Source organism: Semicossyphus pulcher, unplaced genomic scaffold (assembly GCF_022749685.1).
Source record: "Semicossyphus pulcher isolate SPU_LCO1_2020_fin unplaced genomic scaffold, fSemPul1.0.p SCAF_8, whole genome shotgun sequence".
NCBI classification, from domain to species: Eukaryota; Metazoa; Chordata; class Actinopteri; order Labriformes; family Labridae; genus Semicossyphus; species Semicossyphus pulcher.
Genome location: NW_027211759.1, coordinates 31803018 through 31821266, shown reverse-complemented (window position 1 = coordinate 31821266; position 18249 = coordinate 31803018).

Here is an 18249-nt window from a genome sequence, read left to right as displayed (position 1 = left end):
AGTAACAGACTTTTGTATTTGAATGTATTTGTTTTTATTTACAAGTATAAAGACACTTCCATCACAAACTGGAGCATAAAAATAAACAAGACTACAGCTTTGATCTTGGACGAGCCATCACCGCCTCTAAGTGAAGCTGCTTCCAACAATCTGCAGCCATCTCCACCTGCAGAATGTGGCGGACTGCTGCAGTCTGTACCTCTGCCTCCAACCTCTGAGAAAAAACAACCTTTGTCACCTCTAACTGCAACCTCTGGCAAAAACCTGCAGCCGCTGCCTCCACCTGCAGAATGTCCATGCCATAGCCAGTGTACCTGCTGTAGGAACCAGGTAACTTATTCGATTGTCATATTTTGGGGGAAAAATGTGTCCTTTAGTTAGATTTTACATAAATTATCATCAATCAAAATTAGCTTAACAATTGTAACACAGCTTTGATTACTTAGAGGTATCACAAATGAAATATATATTACAGCTCATAAGCAGCCACATGAATTGTAATACATGTTATATGCACTATCCAGAATCCTGACTCATTTTAAGCATAACATTTGGTAGATTTATTAAAAGGGACGTGGTTAGCTTAAATTTGTATGCCTACAAATGTTTTTGCAGCAAAAACCAGAAGATCTAGGTTGGTTTTTGTGATCAACATTAGATCTAGGTTGGTTGAACTTACAATGACACTTGTTTACCTGAAGCAATAATCATTTTACATCATCACATTTAGCCTGCAGTCTTTAACCGTTTTAATCTCTCAATTCATTTGATCCATTCTGCTCTAAAAATGTTTAATTTGCATTTTTTCTCCTTAATTTTACCTACCACGATGTGGTCGACGTCATGCTCAGGTATATGTATGTGTCAGAAATCAGTAATCAATCACTGTCTAAACCAATCGACCATGTTTTTTCATCTCACAAACCATCATGATTTTAATTCTGTCTCTTCTGCTCCTCATAGCTACAAGAACGGGCATCATCGTCCCTACAGCCTCGATCTGCAGCCCATGCCTCCAACTAAACTCAAGCGTCTGCCAAACACCACTAGCAGCAACCTCTGACTAAAGCCTCTGCCAACAACCTGAAGCTACTTCCTCCACCTGCAACTTATGAAGGAAACAATCAGCCTCTACCTGCAGAATGGCATGGGCTGAATGCTGCAGCCCATGCCTCCATCTAAACTCAAGTCTCTGCCAAACACCACTGGCCGCAATCTCCTACTCAGCCTCTGTCTGCCCAATAAAGAAACAATAAAGAAGACAGCTGCCTCCTATTCTCAAAGAAACCGCCAGGCTCTACCTCCACCTGCGCTGTCAAGAGAGCTGCCTGCCATGCCTACAACTCTGGCCTCAGCCAAAAACCTGCACAGATTCCACATGCAGAATACAGCCTCTACCAACAAGCTGAAGCTGCTTCCTTCACTTGCAGCCTCTGGAAAAAAACAGCATCCTCTATCTCCACCTGCAAAGATTGTGCCAGTAACCAGGAGCCTCCAACGTCATGCTCAGGTATATTTTTGTGTCAAAAATCAGTAATCAATCACTGTCTAAACCAGTTGATCATGTTTTTTCATCTCATGAACCATCATGATTTTAACTCTGTTTAATTCCTACAGCCTCGATCTGGGACGAGCCATCGACGCCTCTAAGTGAACCCTCTGCCAACAATCTGCAGTCCCTGCCTCCACCTGCAGCCTCTGCAAGAAATCATCAGCCTTCATCCCCAGCTGCAACTTGGGAAAGACAATTTCCTCCCTCATCGTCTACTCAAGCCTCTACCAACAATCTACAGCCGCCTCCACCTGCAGAATTTGGCTGACTGCTGCAGCACATGCCTTCAAATCCTGCCTCTGCCACATATCAGCTGCCACCACCTTCAATTGAAGTCCTTACCATCAACCTGCAGTCACTACCTCCACCTGTAGACTCTGGCAAAGACCATCCTGCAAAGATTGTGCCAGTAACCAGGAGTGTCCGACGTCAGGTCAGGTATATGTTTGTGTCAGAAATCAGTAATCAATCACAATCAGCCAATCGATCATATTTTTTCATCTCACGAACAATCATGATTTTAATTATGTCTCTTCTACTCCTCACAGCTACAAGAACGGCCGTCATCATCCCTACAGCCTCGATCTGGGTCAACCAAGCCTCTGCTAGCAACCTGTAGCCGCCTCCACCTGCAGAATCTGGCTGAGTGCTGCAGCCCATGCCTCCCTCTCCATCAGCCCAAGCCTCTGCCAGCAACCAGCAGTCCAAACCATAAGGATCCTCCAACTGCGCAAGACAACTGCCTCCCACACCTCCAACTCAAGCCATGTGAATAAGTCTCCTAAGAGCAAGTTATTTTGAAAGTTTTTTAGCTTGATGGCAAACCCAAAAATTGGTATACAATTTTGAATAAAAGGCTGATGAAGGAATAACAGTTGTATATTTTTATATGTGTCTAAGATAAGTGAGGTCAAAATTTCAAAAGTAAAAAAAAAAAAAACAATTAACAATTTCTTGTGTTATTTAAAATGTTTTGTTTGTAATTGTGAAACAGAGGTAAACTGATCTTCAGTGCTCCATATCAAGTGAATGAAAATAGACTCAGATCTGCTTAAAATACTTATTGTTACTTTTAATTATCAAAGCTAGCTTCATTGTTAGCTAGCTCAGTTGAAATACTGTAAATGTAGACATACACAGACATTTATTTCAGGTTTAAGACTCATTACTGCACCCATTGATCTTTGAACATTTATAAAGAATTTTTGTTTTTATTTTAGTGGAGATCTCAAAGTCCTTAAGTTCTCAACAAACATCATGTCAGGATACATATGAATGTGATTGATGAAATTTTAAACATTAAATAACATTACAGGAAAGAAAACAGGTAAACTGCATGTAAGGGGGTTTAAACTTGAATGGACTTTGAAGTGTGGGAAAGGAAAGGGGAAAAAAAACCCAACAGAAATCTTCACTGCAGATTGTCAGGTTGAGTAAGGAGTTTCCAAGAAAGCAAGGTAGGGGATAAACATAAATGAGAAAAAGAGGACAGGAACAGGAAGATCAGAATCAGAATTGGGTTTGTTGCCAAGTGAGTTTACACATTCCTCTTGGTGTTTTGGTAAAGTTAAGTAAAAGCAATTCAACAGTAGTACTCCTACTGTCAGGGAACTTTAATAGATTTAGATAAAAAATAGACAATAAGAATAAAAAACGTATAAAACCGCGACAAAACAGCTACGAATGATCATGGTTCAATGTGTTCATTCCCCCTGACCCCCACATGAGGGCAGACAGGACCAACAGTGTCAATAAATGAGTAAATAGAGTATAATAAGAATGACTTTTTTAAACAATGGGTGCAACTTTACATCTAACAAATACAAAACTGCTTTAAGGACACACTCCCCTAATTTAGAATTAGAATGACTTTCTTCCACACACCCACCACAATGCACCCTTGCACCTAGAGTTTTTATTCTGTCTTTATTCTAGTTTTTTAGTCTATTTCTATTTTATTCTATTTTTGTACATATCTTATTCTATTTTTTATATATATATATTATTTTGTATTATGCTCCTCCTGTGAAATCGAGCTGAGTTGGCACCGAGTACCAAGAATTTCATTACTGGTCATGATTGTTACGGAGTACATGACAATAAAGAACCTTGAACCTTGATAACTTGATAGTTGATGAGACCAGAGACCTTGGGTTGGTAGAGCTTTACACTAATGGGTCCCTCTGGTTTCAACCATTATCGCAACACTAAACCAACAAGAATAATGAGAACTTTCTTTAAAATAGTAAAATACTTTCATCAATGTCCTGAGAAAGATGTTTCGGACTGAGTAGTCATATTTACCTCACTGGCAAGAAAGTAGATAGATACTAATTTTATAATTGATAAAAGATCAATCATTTAACCCTCGTGTTGTTCTTATTTTCTGTTTACACCACTTGTTCTTCGGGTCAACCTTGGCTAAACCCCTGAAATAAAGCAGCCTTATTGAATTTCAAACCAAAAATCTATTTTAAATGAAGAAACAACTTGTCATTTGCCCCTTTGTGAATATCTGGTTTTTCCCTCTTTGCAGGGAAGAAAGCATGCATATAATAAATTAACTGTGCTTGTTTTAAGTACAACACACCAGTCATAAGTCTTGTATTTACTAGGGTATAGCTTAATTGTAATAATGATCATTCTGACTGTTATTGTTTAAGTTGTGAGGATTATTTTTTACAAATAGCCTTTTTATTTCCTGAAGGAAGCAGACATGCAGAAAATACTTTCTGCATTTTATATATAGGAAACACTGACAACATGAACATAACATTTTCTTCTCGGTGATATCTTCTCATGCGAGTGTGACATTGAAATGTGTAGGCATGGCTTTAGCAAAGAGAGAACTGGATGTACTCTCATAGCTCCACTTTTAGAGCTGATGATACTCTCCTTTGGTTTGAAGAAATGTTTTATATTGTCTGAAATCTCATTTATTTTACCTGCAAACACTTTGAACTCTGAACACGAGTGGGGTCAAGGAGGGGACAAGATGCACCTGCACAACGTTTTACTTTTGTCTCAGTTCAATCAGTAGCAGCCACAATGTCAATTTGTTGTGTGTGTTTGTCTGTGTTTTCCCGTTCTGTAGACATATAGCCGGAGGGTTTTGTATAACTCTGTATATATACTAATTAGCCAATTTGGTAAAACTAGCTAATTTGACAGCCAACACAATGACACGACTCTCTAATCAAATGAAACACGCCAATTGATATCATCGTGCGCATGCGTTAGCGTTTCGTTTGCCGGTAGGAAGAGCTGGCATATTCTGCCACGTTTTATCAAGTTTCAAGGAGTATTTTAGTGTGGACTTGTAGATTGTTATTGTTTTATCAGTGTGTTTTAACGCAATCAACGTTTTAGACAATGGGCGCCCAGATCGGGAGTTCTACTGTTTGTGGAACCTGCCGCTGCTAGCCAAACCCGGCTTGTTTTTAGCTTGTCGGAGCTAGCAATGGCTGTGTGTGCTGTCTGTTATAAGCAGTACTCACAGTGAAAAGAGAGTATCCAACGCCTGAAGTCGGAGCTTCGTCAAAAGGATGGTTGAAAGTTTTATCTCCGTGACTTCCGAATAGGCAAAGCATATTTCCTATATGCGGTCCTCATATCTGGCTGGCCGTCCTGGCTGCCCGGTCGCCTTCCTCGCCAGCCTCGAAGTTGGTCTCGGCTTTCGCGACCACTCTTCCCTGGCTGGCTTTACCACACAACGGCCTCGCGCCACCCCACCTGGAGGAGCCGGCAGCCGAGGTGAGCGGGCATCGCCTCGTGGGAGAGCCAGATGCTGGAAGACGGGGCACCAACAGCGCTGGGGCAGGAGCTCCAAGCACCGCCGCCACCGCTGCCGCATTGCAGCTTGACACCACAACATCGCCGCCAGGTGATCCGGAGGTCTCGCCGGGAAGGATGCCCCTGGCCCCGGTCCTCAGCTCCACTCCAAAGCCGTGCTGGACAGAGGTGGTGCGCCGCGGCCGAAAGACGTACCCGGGCGAGAGGCTGGCTTCTCCTCCACTACCACTGACCCTCCACAACCGCTTTTCGCCGCTGTCGGGCGAGGCTCCGGCCGGGACGTGGAAGGCTCCTGTTACCGCTGTCTCACCTCCACCTGCAGCCTGCACAAGTCAGGTGACTCTCCACTCGGCTCCCTGCGTGACTGCTGCCTCACCTCCACCTGTGGCAAGCGCTGGTCAGGCATCTCCACACTCCACCACCCCGACTTAAAATGCTGCAAGAGGCCGTCATCAGACGCTAGGGGGGTCTTCCATCGGCTGAGCCGTCTCGGCTTTCTCCCTCGGCGCGGACCCCTCGGCCCGCGCCGCGGGCCTCACCGCAGACGGGGAGAGCGGAGCAACCACAGTCCCATCCAGGTAGCTCACACACATCTCCTCGTCCTCTTTTTCTACTTTCAACTCTCATCATTGGGGATTCAATCACCAGAGATATTCGCTTTTTGAACGCCATCACACACTGTCTTCCTGGTGCCACTGTCCCTGTTGTTTTGGATAAACTCCTGACTCTTCTGCCATCACTCCCAACCTCCATCATCAGGATCGTGTTGCATGTGGGCACAAACGACACATCCCGTCGGCAGTCTGAGAGCACCAAAAACGATTTTAATCTTCTTTCTACCGTTTTAAAAGACAGTGGACAGTCTGTTTTTATCTCTGCACCCATTCCAACTTTTAACCGCGGACCTGAACGTTTTAGTCGTATCCTCGCCCTGCACACCTGGCTTCAGTCCGCATGCCGATCTCACGACTTCGATTTTAAATGACAATTTTAACTTGTTCTGGAATCGTGCTCCACTTTAAAAAAAAAAGACGAAATCCATCCCAACACGTGGGGTAGGCAAATGATTTCAGCAAACATCCACCACGCGATCCAGTCCTCTTCACGATTGTTTATGTACTTAGCGCACTCCCACAGCCAAACCACGCTCTCGCTTCTCGCCCCAGAACGTCATCCCACACACCTGCTGTCTCTCTTCTTCTCCCTCCCCTCCATCCGCCAAAAACATACATACGCCCTCTACTGTCACTGACTCCACCCTTCGGAAAGATCATAACACTGCACTCTCTATTCCCGTTCATATCATCAGTAGACAGCCTAGATATCCTTTTCATTTGCCACGCTTCCAGCCCTGTAATCAGTCCAATCTAATTCACATCTGCCTGCAACCTCCGCCACCCCCTGTTTTTAACTGCAACCCAGCCAACTTTGGTCTTTTAAACATCAGATCCTTAAATAATAAATCTTTTTTTATGTCATGATTTTATAATTGATAACAAATTGGACTTTTTTTATAATCGCAGAGACTTGGTCGACCCCAGAAGACTGTAGTGCTCTTATTGAAGCAACCCCCCCCACTTTACTCACCACCACCAACCCAGACTGTCAGGCAGGGGAGGGGGGGTTGCTGTCATCTACAGAAAGGATTTTAAATGCACCCCGATTTTATATAATGGTATCATTTGAGCAACTTGGTTTTATGGTTCATTTAAAGGATCCTGTGTTAATTTTAATCATCTACAGACCACCCAGACCCAACAATGTTTTTATCCCATCTTGTTTCTAAATCTAATAGAATCCTTATTTTAGGTGATTTTAACATACATGTCTGTTGCCCTGCTCAATCTTTTGCTGGTGATTTTATGAGCACTCTGGATTTTTTTTTACTTAATTCAGGTAATAGGGGAACCCACACACTCAAAGGGCCATATTTTAGATTTAGTTTTGTTCAGTGGTCTCAGCCCTGACAACTTTTGAAACAAAGGATATCTGTGTGTCTGATCATAAAGCGGTTTTATTCAGAATGGTTTTATCCCAGCCACCTTTTACTGACAATACACCTGTCCGTCGTCATGGTTTTAAATCAGTGTCTGCTAGCAAGTTTTCAGAGCTTTTTATTTCAGCCTCTTCACCTGCCTTTTACCCAAATTTTAACACAGAGGAGCTGGTCTCCTTTTTTAATCACACCTGTAAGACAGTCCTGGACTCTGTTGCTCCTTACCGAGACAAGAAATCTAACAGAGCACCCCAGCCTTGACTCACAGTGTCAACACATGAGTTAAAAAGAGACTGCAGAAGAAAGGAACGAAAATGGAAAAAAAATGGTTTAGTATTTTATGACATCTGGAAAGAAGGCAGTTCAAGACGCAAGAGTCTCATTTTATTCCAACCTAATTTTAGCTAATCATTCTAACCCCAGAATTTTATTTAAGGTTTTATTATCAATCACCACCCCTTCCCCTGTCATTTTACTGATGTTTCTCAAGAGTTGTGTGAAAGGTTTTTAATTTCATTTACAAATAAAGTGAATGACATAAGACAACAAATCACCCAGCCAGACCGTATTTTACACACCAGTAGGGACATTTTTAGTAATTTTAGCAGTTTTGAGCCTATATCCTTGTCCTTTTTATCTGAAATTTTATCCCATATGAAACCAACTACGTGCAGCCTTGATTTTATTCCCACCAAACCTCAAGGTAACCAACAACCTACTTTTGGATGAGGACAGGGGGGAGGGCACAATTTTAATCCTTTTAGACTTAAGTGCTGCTTTTGACACCGTGGATCATGCCATTTTAATTGATCGTCTTAAAAATTGTGTTGGTATCACGGACACTGCACTTGGTTGGTTTTATTCTTACCTTTTAGAACGAACCCTTGCGGTAACCATAGGTATCTACTCCTCCTCTACCACTAAAATTACCTGTGGTGTACTGCAAGGTTCAGTTTTAGGTCCGATTTTATTTTCAATCTATTTGCTTCCTCTTGGCCAAATAATCCAGTGCCACAATGTCTCCTTTCATTGCTATGCAGACGACACACAGATATACCTTTCACTGAGACCCGGGGACCCTAGGAGCCTAGCTGCTGTCAAAGACTGTCTCCGTGACATCAACTGTTGGATGGCTGAGAAGTTTCTCCAATGAAATAACTCAGAAACAGAAATAATACTAATAAATGCAAATTACTCCACCCTCCATATAGACAGTTGCCTTGGTGCCCTGTCTACTAATGTAAAACCTACTGCCAGAAACCTTGGTGTAATGTTCGACTGCGATCTTACCTTCGACAAACACATGAAGAAAATTGTACAATCCTGCTTCCACCATTCATGCACCATCTCAAAAACTAAAGCGATAATTACCCAACCGGACCTTGAAAAAATAATCCGTACACTCATTTTCTCCAGATTAGATTACTGTAACTCCCTCCTCTCCGGAATCAACCAGAAATCCCTCTCTTGCCTCCAACTAGTCCAGAATGCAGCAGCTAGGCTTCTTACTGGTTTTAACAGACGACATCACATCACCCCAGTCCTGGCCTCTCTACATTGGATTCTAGTTACTTTTAGAATTGATTTTAGGTTTTACTGATGACTTTTAAAGCACGCATGGGTCTGGCTCAAAACTACATTACAGAGCTGTTAACACCATATGAGCCAGCCCGCGGCCTTAGATCCTCGGTTGGGGGCCTTCTGGTCTTTCCTAAATCGAGGCTTAAAACCAAAGGGGATCGTGCCTTTGCCATCAGGGCCCCTCGGCTTTGGAACAACCTGCCTGAGGAGATAAGGCTTGCAAAATCAGTGACATCTTTTAAATCTCTTCTTAAAACTCACTTTTATAGACTTGCTTTTACGTGATGTCGTCTTCTTATTGACTTTTATCTATCTTTTCAAAATGTTTATTTCACTTTACTTTCTTTTTATCTTTTTATTGCTCTTAGTTCTTTTATGTCCTTTTATTGTTCTATTGCCCTAATATCCTTTGGTGCTTTTTGCCTTTAGCCCCTTTATTGATTTTTTCTCTTACATTGCTTGTATTGCTTTTATTTCTTTTTATTGCTTCTATTGTTTTTAAATCTTTTATTGTTTTATAGCCCTTGTTGGTTTTATTTATTTATTCATGTTTTTATTTATTCTGTTGCTTTTACAGCTTTTATTTCTCTTTTTGCTTCATTTCCTCTTGCTTTGTCCCCTCGGTCTCATTACTGGCCATGTTGTGTGGGTTCTCCTGTCATTGGTTTCTTTGCTTTGCTTGTTCTTGTGATTTGCTGGTTCTGTGCTTTGCCTGTTTCTGTGATCTGCTGGTTTTATGATTTGCTTGTTTTCCTGTTTTGCTTTGCTTCGTTGTCAAAGCACTTTGTAAACTCTTGTTTTTAAAGGTGCTATATAAATAAAAGTTATTATTATTATTATTATTATAATTTGACCGCATGCACCACCAAAACAAGCATGCATGGAACAGATCGGGCATTGTCAAAACAGGCTCAATTCTGCGCATGCGCAAAGTCAGCGTATCAGGCAGCCGGGACAGATGGGGCACCGACACGCAGCACCTGCGCAGCACCACCACTCCGCGCATGCTCACACGGTCAAGCTCAATTGCTTCAGTGTGCGCAGCGTCAGCCGGCTTGGGTCCACAAAGGCTTAAAAACAACCACCAGCGGGAATAAAAAAAAGACCGTTAAACCGAAGAAGAAAAATAAGGAGAAGCTAGCTAAAGGGAAAGAGTTGGACCGAGACAGAAACGAAATGAGAGTAAACATTGGAGAGGTGGAGAGAGCGACAGGACTTGAAAGGATAAAAAAGCTATGTTGAATTAGACAGTTCTGCTTGACAGGTAATTACCCCAGCTTCAGTTCTGCTGGAATTGTTTTCAAAAAATGCTAAATTCAAATTCAAAATTGCTAAGATGTCTGCAGTTACTGTGAAGCTTTGTTACGTTCGTGTTGCAGTTTGGCGTTGTTTCATGGCGGTGTGGCTGAAAATATCTTCGTGAAGTGCCCAGGTAATGTTACCATTTTGGACTTTCTCTTGATAGTTATGTGTGCCTTTGCTCTCACACTAAAGGCTCACAACATCAGTGTGTTACTGCTTAGTTGGCTCTGTTTTTTCCAGTCTCTGTTAGCAAACTAAGAGCTGGTGGTTTTTCCGCTGGTATGATGTGCACCTGCTTCGATATGTAATATGTAATAGGTGTAATATGACGGCTGTTTAAAAAAATTTAAAAAAATGTTTAACTTTATTTACAACTTTACAAATACTGACAAATAAAGCACAAACTATATCCAGCATAAGACTACGTTTTGCCTCAGGTTGAGCATACATACATACATAACTGAAAGAAAGGGCTATCTCATATTAACTTAAAGGTCACATATTATGAAAAACTCACTTTTTCAGTGATTGTACACATACATTTGGGTCTCTGATGTGCATACTGACACACTAACTGTGAAAAAACACAATCCAGTCACTTTGCTGTGGGCTGGCTAGATCAGAAACCACGTTTCTAAACGAGCCATTCAGATTTGCCTCCCCTGCTTACGTAGCGTGGGGACCCAATGCACTTAGAACCACACCCAGAGCTCTGGGCTCCACCCACTTGAGTATATCTTCGCGAAGGTAGTCACTACAACTCGCCATTATGCCCTAGTATAGGCTAAAAAACGCTAACTGCTCTGTTGTTGGCTTCACAGAGCAGCATAAGTCTTTGCATCAGCCCCCAGCCTCAGAGGACATAAGAGCGGAGTGGATGCAGTTTATTTTTGATGGCAACATCCCAGCCACAGTAGGCAAAAACCTATATGTGTGTGTCAACCACTTTGTGCCTGACAGCTTCACCAACCTTGGCCCGTACAACGCAGGATTCGCCAATAAACTTTTTCTAAAAGAGGGATCAATACCAACTATCCGGAACAAACCTTCAGATGTAAGTATTTAACCTTAAAAATAACATATTTGCTGTGTGTTTCTTTGTTGTTTAGCACAAGCTAATTCAAAGTTAACTCTACTTAGGACGTTAACATTACAAGTAGTTCTGCTTCTAGACCATAAAGATTATCAAGGACTGGCCCCGATATTTCTTGAAAGAGGGATCAATACCGAGTGTCCGTGAAATAGCTGCAGACGAGGGAGATTTAGACTTTTACTGTTTATTTAGCAGGTTAGCCTGCCGAATTTCGCGCTAGCATGTTGCGAAGCTAATATTGCTAGCATCTATTTTTCAGCCCGGTAGGCCACGGCCCTGGTCAAGTTTACTGTCTGATAAATTTTTTATGAATAAAAGTCACCCAAGGCAAATGTCCCGTGCTTCGGTAAAAGATTAAATAAATTACTTGTTAACATTTTTGCACTGTTTGAAGATGTTGCCATCACTACACTTTTGAGATGAAGTTGGTGTAATTGCTAACAACTGTGTCCTGATAACATTACAGGCCAGTACATCACTACTGTTACCTGCAAGAAAGGATGTTGGCTGCCAGACTGACACACCACAAGGACACACTGTTGGCACACAGTTGTCTCTGAAGACTCTTCTTCCTCACTTCAGAAGTAAAGGTTTGGAGAATGATATACATTTTTACAACTACTTTTGATAACTTAACAATGAGCTGTTGCAGGCTTTAGTAGTTGTGCTATATGGTATTATGGCAGTGTATTTGTCTTATGTCATATTGCTTGGGTTTCATAAAAATATAATATCTGTTAATATCTGTGACAGCTGTCCAGGCTACTGTGTCCTGCAAAGACTTTGGTGTTGGCACATCCACAGTAACCTCTGCATCTTTTCTGGCTTTACTAACATCCACACCAATAAAGAGGAGGAGGAGGAGGAGGAGGAGGATCCATTTGAGAGTAGCTCTTTAATGGTGGCTTCACAAGGGCAAGATGATACCTATGATCCTGCAGACTCAAGCACAGCTATGACAGATTCAACAGACATGTCGTGAGTTACTCAAATATCCGGTGTATATAAAATCAGTTGCCAGTTTATAAGCTGAAACTGATGGCATTTAATTCAGCAGTCCTGAAATGAATTTTACCTTCATGCAGTGACAAGTATGTATTTTGCAGGGCTGTAGTGTAAAACTGCATTCATTTTAGCTGGGTGTCTGAAAGTACACGGACAGGGGAGAGTATGAGGGAGCTAGGTACATTACTGTGGACATCTCCAGCTGTCTCACGGCTTTTGACATGTTGCTCTTTTTTTCAGTGGTGCAGCCTCCCTTCCCACCCACAGGATAAAGAAATACATAGTGTATGAGACCTGCATTATGGATCTGTTCACGGGGTGTCCTGTGTGTCGGAGTGCATGTGATGTTCGGATCCGAAGGCTTGGGACATTCCTATCCGTGGAACAACGTTGCCCACATTGTCAGTTCTCACGACATTGGAATAGCCAGCCTCTTCTAGGAAGTACTCCAGCTGGTAACCTCCAGCTTTCCGCAGCAGTGAAAAACACTACATTACGTGCCATACTCAACAACTACTGCTCAGAGTTGTTGAATATTGTTGAAATTACAGGAAAAGCTAAATACAAAAAGTATTTTGGCTTTTTACATACTATCAGATCTTCAAAGCAATGCAGCTGCAGGTGTACCAGTACGACACCTTTCGTCGTCATGCCAGAATGTACATCGAGCCAGCAGTTGTTCACAAATGGAAAACATCACAGGATGTGATGCTCCAGCGGCTCAGTGAAGAGGACAAAGTCATAGTTGGTGGTGACATGAGGGCTGACTCTGCAGGTATTTGTAATTTATATGTTATCTAAATTATAAAGATTTGAAAGGTGTTTGATTATGTATGAAGTTGATAGGGAGGACGCCATAAAAATATGTCGCACACTACATTCAATAAGTGCTATAATGCCATATGAGGAGTAATGCAGAGTGTAACAATGTTTTCACAGGGCATTCTGCAAAATTTGGAAGCCATGATGGACCTCAAGACCAACACTGTTGTTGATATCCAATTATTTCAGGTAAGTGGGGTGGAAAAAAAATTAAATCAGTTTTTAGATTTTAATTTCTGCAATATCTGTCCATGTAAAACATTTTAAAAATGTAAATTTACAATATCTAAATATATAATATCTAAATATATGTGGGGTTTATTTTTTGGACAGAGCAATGAAGTTGGGGGAAGTTCCCACATGGAAAAGGAAGGTCTGCGTATGAGCCTTATGTATTGCATTGTTGGATGCATGGGGTGTGACTCTGGATTGCATTGTCACTGACCGTCATCCAAAAATACAGAAATTCTTGAGGGAAAGCAACATCACCCAATTCTATGACGTCTGGCACGTTGAAAAAGGTATATTTGCTCTTGTTAATTTGCAAACGTGGGAAATACAATTGATTAACATTGATTTTGACATACTGCACAGCAATGGACCACCATTTGTCCTTGTTTAGGTTAAGTTTGATATAAAATACGTTTCTTTAACCTGAATTTTAGGAATCTCAAAGCAACTGGAGAAAATAGCCAAGATGAAGGACTGTGAAAATTGCGGAAGTGGATGCGTAGTACCAAGAATCATGTCTACTGGACTGCGGCATCATCAACAACTGGGCCAGAGAGAGTGGCGAAATGGACCTCCATCCTGAACTATGTGCAGGATATCCACACACACAAGGACCCCATTTATCCCCGGTGCCTACATCCACTGAGCGAAACCAGGGACAAGAGTAAATGGCTGACAGCAGGTGTGTTCGTCATATTCAGACCAAATAATTAACACAGGACTGCTCCTTTGTATTTTTATTCTTTACAATTATTTACATGTTTGATTTTCTCTTTCTTGTACTTCAAGACTCTACTTGGCTGCCCTATATTATAATGATAATGCTGACCGACCACAAGCCACCACATCTGCTGGGGACCCTCTCTTCAGATTGCACTTTCCAAACGCCAGGAAAGGAGAATGCACAGCCAAACCAGTGAAGACTGAGCCCACATTCCGTAAGATTTACATTCATTTATTTTTCACCCAACAATGTATGAAATGTACATGTAGTATTTACAATTGCACTTCAGATTTGTAACACTTTCAACACAATAAATGAACTAAAAATATATAAATATACCTAAATAATTAAAATATGTTTAGGAAAAATATAAATTATACATGTAAGTGTAACGTGCAATTATATATAAAAAAAATGGAAACAGACACAGACTTAAAAATGTAAACACATTTTTTGTATGTCATTATTGCACAGGGTATGTGGATGACTTGATGGACCTCATCTTTGAAAAAGTCTTTGTGGACGCGGCATCATACACAGAAGAGGTTCTGAAGATTCCCATCACAGAGGACCTGTGTGCGCATTATGAGCGGCCAGACAAGGAGGAGGTCATCGCCAGCTACATGTCTCGGTTCAATCAAGGGGGGGCAGTTTGAAGCCAACATATGTGCCTTCCGCGTCGGGAAAATGTTGGCAAATCTCAAGAACCACACATGCTGGAATGGCGATTTGTACCCTTCGTCTAAGGAAGCCCCAACACCAACTCACAAAGCTTTGATAAGCTAGATATCTGTAACGATAAAAATAATTGCACAAGATATTTAGTCAACAGCTTGTCATGTAAGTATTGTAAATATTATATTGTAAATATAAACATGTAAATATTAATCTATGGTGTCTCTCCAGATCTTGTTATGGGTTCAGGGAATCCTAGTTATTTTTTCAACTTTATTTTGTTATTATTGTGGCATGTCACCAGATGTTGTGACAGCTGTACAGCACTGAAAAGTGCAACTATTCATGACCAACAATAAATTATTTCCCGTATCTGTAAAATGTTTCATGTGAATTCATGTTTAATAAGCACAGTATCTGATGAAAACTTTGCTATGTAATCAAAATGTAGAGCAAGACTGCATACAATCTTACACATTTATTTTCATTAATAGCATTACCCATATTCATACAGATTGCAAAAAACACTTACTGTTAGCAGCCATGTTGCTCTTCATGGGGTGAACTCCAAAGCGTTACCATGGTATCCAGGAGGCTGGGCCAGCTGGGCAGTGCTCTCCAGAGTGGGGTGTGGGGAGCAGCAGCTCATTTGCATAGACAGAAATGGCGTGTCCAGAAGAGGACTGAAACAGTGGGTATAAAGCCATGCTACAATGCATAATCAGAGTGGGGGTTTTTTTTCAGAAAAAAATGTAAAGATATGTCTTGGGGACCTTTTTGACATAGAGTAACTTGTTGAAAAGTAGTATAATATGTGACCTTTAACTTAAAATTAGTAGAGTAGAGAAAACAATTTTCTGGCTTTCTTGTCTTTTACCAGTCTAAGTGACTTATAAGAGCTGTGACTCGTTTTTCCAATGTTTCAAACAAAGTTTAGTCTTATAGTATCTACATTTATGTATGAAAAACTTCCCTAGCAGCAATAAAGTATTTAAAACAAAATCCAAGTCCTTGTTTTCAACGCAAATACCAAACTAGACTATCTTTACTGTCAGGGATGCGAATTAAATTGCCCTGGACCGTAGCCAGCACTGCACATCACTCCAGAAAGACTGCACCGATTCACAATCAATGAATAGATGTTCAAGACTTTCAACTTCGTTTTCACAAAATACACAATTATTCTATCAAAATTAAATCTCGTTGGATAAATTCCATTTAAAATTTTGAAGTTCACCTCTTTTACTTTAGGGGGAAACAGAAACGAGATATATCTTTTCCTCATCTTCTTTACCTCTTAAGCTGCAAAATCTTTGAGAATATATTCTCTTCTTAGTGGGTTTGGAAAACATTCCTTTAACAATATGTTCCTTATAATTCTGGTGGTACATTTATCATCACACAAGTCAATTCCTTCGATGCAGAGTTGCCTCAGTACAGGCGAGACATTGGAGTACATAATGTCCTGTTTAATCATGGATCTCAGAGACATCGGTATGGGTTTTATCTTTCTATTGTAGCTCTTGGCCGTGCATTGGAGTTGGAAGTTTAATAAAGTGGTATCGTCAGCAAGCTGACTTATTATTATTTCTCTTCCCATTACATTTAACCCTTCAATATGATTGTTTTTGATCAGAATAGATAACATTTCTGCAACCATTATAAATAGCAAAGGTGAGCTACCACAACCCTGGCGTATTCCTCTCTTAATCTCAAACCTTGAACAAGTGCCCTGATCAAGAGCTATAGAACTGTTAATATCATTTTATAGCATTCCAGTTAGATTAATAAATTTATCTCCAAATCCAAAATAATGCAGAGTTTCCAGTATAAAAGGGTGCTCAACAGAATCAAATGCTTTATAAAAATCTAAAAATACAATAAACACCCTCACTTGAATTGTATCACTGTAATCAAGTAAATCTATTACAAGTCTAATGTTATTATGAATTGATCTACCTTTCAAGAACCCAGATTACGTCTCACTAATTATGGTTGATTAAACCTGTCTTCAGTCTAGCAGTGATTGCCCCGGAAAGTATTTTATAATCGGTATTAAGCAGTGTGATTGGTCTCAAGTTATCTAATAATCTTTTATCTTTCCCAGGTTTGGGGATCAGGGTGATTAGACCCTATTTCATGCTAGATATTAATTATATCTTCTCCGTACATTACTTTAAAGCTTGGAATAATATATCTCTAACATCCTTCCAAAAGAACTGATAGAAATTAGTTGTGAGGCCATCCGCCCCTGGAGATTTATTTGAAGCCATCTTTAGAATAACTGAATCAAATTCCTCAATTTTCAGATCAGACTCACATAATTCCTTAAAGGAGTCCTCAACACATGGGATAACATTCTTAATTTTGTCAAAAAAGATATTAGTATCTACCAAAGAGTAATCTGATGAGTACAACTTAGAGTAGAATGTGAACACTTCTTTTTCAATACTCCTAAAGTCTTTGTTTTCTATCCCATTTATCAATAGACTTAAAATAGAATTTCTCTTTTGCCTACTTTTTTCTAAGTTACTGAAATAGGAGGAGTTCTTCTTACCTGCCTCGATCCTTTTTGCTCGTGATCTTACAAAGGCACCTTGAGCTCTTTCAAGATAAAGATCATCTAACTTGATTTGTAACTCCATCAACCTATTTTTTTCTTGATCAGCTGGATCAGACTTACTGCAGCACCGATACATTTCCCGGAGAAAATTACATTCATACTGTCGTTTTCTCTTGTTAAGTTCCTTGCAAAAATGTATGTTAAATTCTCGAATCTTGAATTTAATAAATTCCCATTTACCACTGTAGCATTCAATTGAGTCATTGTTTTCAAAGTCTCTTATTATTTCTCTGATCTTATTGCAATAGTCTTCATTTTCTAACAGTCTGGCATTACATTTCCAACATCCTTTATTTCTTGCTTCCCTGTTAATGGGCTCTAAAACAAGATCTATAAAACAATGATCAGATAAAGGGGCTGTTGAGATTTTACTTTGAGAGGCATGTGTCAGAATGCTATCGCTCACCAGCCAATAGTCAATTCTGGACTTGCTACCACCGTTAGGCTTAAACCATGAATAACTATTAATTCCTGGATTAAAACTTCTCCATACATCAGTCAAATTGGTATCTGTCATCAATCCTTTAACAGTTTCATTATATTGCAATTTACCCACTCTAGGAGGCCATCTATCGTACCACTCATCTGGTGTCATGTTCCAGTCCCCACCTACTAGGATATAATCCATAGGGTACAGTGTTTTGAGATCTGAGATCACATTTGTTATGTTTTCCATAAGTCTTTTGTTTTGACCATCATTGTTTTAACCATAAATGTTGGTCATTATGATGAATAGACTTTCAATTTTTAATACTACCATCAGCCAGTGACCATCTCCATCAGCTCGATGAGTCATTATTTCTTCAGGACGCTTGTTGAAGCATATTGCTGCACCTCCAGATCGATTGGAGCC